The sequence below is a fragment of the Poecilia formosa genome, unplaced genomic scaffold, assembly GCF_000485575.1.
Source record: "Poecilia formosa unplaced genomic scaffold, Poecilia_formosa-5.1.2 Scaffold530, whole genome shotgun sequence".
Taxonomy (NCBI): domain Eukaryota; kingdom Metazoa; phylum Chordata; class Actinopteri; order Cyprinodontiformes; family Poeciliidae; genus Poecilia; species Poecilia formosa.
The window spans coordinates 204,902-207,887 of record NW_006800469.1 but is presented as its reverse complement, the minus strand read 5'-3'; the positions used below and the strand labels follow the sequence as shown (position 1 = coordinate 207,887).

Sequence of the window (2,986 nt, the reverse complement as noted above, 5' to 3'; positions counted from 1 at the left end):
CTGAATGACATCCCAATGTCAGTGCTGTAGATCCTGGTTGTGTGGATCAGTGAGTCGATGTCTCGCTCTCTCTTGGCGTACAGCTTACACCTTCTGTCATGCCTGATTCACACCAGGTGATTTCTTTTAGAAATTATTAGTTTTGTAATTGTCTAAGGATTTTGCTTGTTTTTTTTTTTTCTTAAGGTAACAGTAGAGCACAAGATGACCTGTAATTTCATGAGATTCCACCTATGCAGCTTTTCTCCTCTAGATGGAGCAAGTGTTCTGTCTTCTCTCAGTGACTTCTGCCTCCAGCTGTTGCCCAAGGATAATAACAGGGCTGTGCAGAGACATTTGGAAGGGCATGGGCTCAAAGTTAAAAAAGTTAAAAAACATTGAACAAGATCTTGAAACACAGTACAACAACATAGCAAGAACCCATATTAATGAAGAATCTGATATTTAATCAGATCATATTATATCATCATGTGGGACAATGCAAAGCAAATATAGTCTTTTTCCCTGATAAGTATAATGTTGCCGTTTCTGCTACTGACAGTGCTGGAGGGCTGTGTTGATCTGAGACTGTAGTTGTTAAACAGGTAGCTGGTTATGAAGTTATGAATTAAGCAAATTTGCTGCTATTTTACTAAATAAGCCCTACTACTTCTGTTTACTTGGCTGCAGACTGCTTTAAAGAGCAAAAAAGCTCAGAGGGGTTAACTCTACGTAATTTTTCGATGTTAGCTCCTCTGAGAGATCTAGAATTTTAAGACAGTGATGTCAAGGTAAAGAAAACTCAGTTCTGCTGGTAGGGCCTTTCAGACATCCAGGGGCCCCTATGGTTGAATTGTAACACAAACCATAGATCTAAAACTGAAGCAGTCTTCTATTGAGAATGATAATGTTATTAAATTTTATTTAATGCATTTAACCCTCCTGTTATGTTCGTTTCTGAGATACAGCAATAATGTTCGTGGGTCAATTTGACCCGGGGAGTGTTTTATCATGCAATATTGTCAGAAACCAAAAAAAATCCTCCAAATCTTTTTTGTGTCTGATTATTAACTCCAATACTAACCATTTCAATCAATATTTCTGCAATTATGTTTTTTTTATTCCTCACAAATGAAGGATCAATGACAACAATTTACTAATTTGGACATAAAAAAAATGTGATTTACATTTTTTTATGCCCACTGAAAAACCTAAACACAAAATAACACTAATTATCTTTGAAAGTGATTTTTTGTAATTTTTTTAATATTACATTTAGATTTTTTTTTTTGAAGGGGTCACCTTTTTTTAATTGAACTTGAGACACTATTCTGCTCTGGGTCAAATTGACCCACTGACTAAAATCAAGACAAATGAGTCCTGAAGATGATCCTCCAGGTCGATTTCCAGTTTAATCCTGCATGTTCAAAACTTAACTGGGTTTTTCATCACATGCTGTCCAGATTTTTATGTCATATTTAGCTGGTGTGGAAGGCATATATTGCATAAATGAGCAGCGACCTCTGAATGCCAGGGGTGATCTTTATGAATGCCACAAATCTTCCATCTACTGTGACATTGGGGCCTGTTTTATAGGACAGGATAAGTTACAACCCACATGTTCCACACTGTTCTATTAGCTGCTAGTTTGTCTTGTCCATCGATTGTCAAATCAGATTACTCTGGAGAAAAGTCTCCAGAAACATTATGGCCCAAAATATTACCCTGCCTGTCTCTGCATCCCTTAGACTGGCTGTTGATTCATTATTTGACTTGAAAACTCTGGTCAGAATGAGGACCCCCCTCAAATATGCATGTAAATGCATCTGGTCCAGCTCCTTCCTGTTCTCTCCAAAAACTCGCCTTCCTTTTAGACTTGTCATTTGAACAATGATTTTCTGTATTGCACTAGGCACGAGTAGCTCAGACTGACTTGATGTCTGTGATGTGAGTTACTGCCATCCTAGTTGGCACTGGCATGATCAACAAGAAGTTCCAGAGCTTCCACGGTTGTCATTTTTTTATTTCCCTGCTGCTCAATTCCTGATCTCCAACAGTGACTATATTACATGTACCTTCAGTGTGTAATGCGTTTAGGACTCCCTTGCAGAGAGTATTTATGTTTTCCCCCCTACTTTCTGCTGAGTGTCCTCTCAGTGTGGGTGGAGTTTGTCCACAGGAACAGAAAAGGTTCCCGTCAAAAGTTGTATGAACACCTGCTTTCTGGCAGTTTACTAGTGAAGTAAAGAGAATAGTGAAAGAGTGGGTTTGTGTGCGTGTTTAGGTGTGTGTGTGGTGTGCGTTTGTTTGTAATACCTTGTGGGGACGATTTTCCTGACATATACTACGTTGTGGGGACCAATTGCTCCTCGTGGGGACCGGAGCCTGGTCCCCACGAGGGGAAACCCTGTTTTTGGGTCAGGGGTCAGATTTAGGGCTAAGGTATGAATTGAGTTTTGGTTAGGGTTAGGGTTAGGTATGTGATGGTTAGGGTTAAGAAAAGGGTAATGGTAAGGTTTAGGCTGTAGAAATGAATGGAAGTCCATTGACTATCATGATGTCATGATATTGTTACCATTCACTGGCAGAGCTTCGACTTTGGACTATTCCAAGCTGAAGGTCAAAGTTTGAATCCCTCTGTAATTGTTTTGGAAAGTCCCCACCAAGATAGCAAAACAAACGTGTGTGTGTGTGGGGGTGTGTGTGGTGTGATGTTTGTGTGTGTGTGGTGAAATATGTCTCATAGGTGCAAGGAAACAAATAGAATTGGACATTTTTTTAACCTTTTTACCCTTCAACTTGTATGCCGGGTCAAATTGACCCGAACAGTATCTATGTAACAAATAGACCCAGGGGGGACTGCAAGTGTGTAAAATGAACCATTTTCATTTTATACATAGAGTGCACCTATTCAGACAAATAGAAAAAGTTTCATGCAGAAAAAATACTTCTATTTTTTAAAAAATTTTTAAACTTTGAAACGGGTCAAAGTTTAACAACATAACAG

The 2,986-nt window shown here is 38.9% G+C and overlaps 1 long non-coding RNA gene across 1 annotated transcript in view; it reads left to right on the top strand.

The window, feature by feature from the left end:
- The first annotated feature begins 1,303 nt into the window (after positions 1-1,303).
- The window catches only part of LOC107834139 (uncharacterized), a 2,150-nt gene continuing 467 nt past the window's right edge, over positions 1,304-2,986 (top strand). The window contains exon 1 of the long non-coding RNA XR_001659924.1: positions 1,304-2,263. This is a non-coding gene — a long non-coding RNA (uncharacterized LOC107834139). The remainder of the gene's footprint in view (positions 2,264-2,986) is intronic.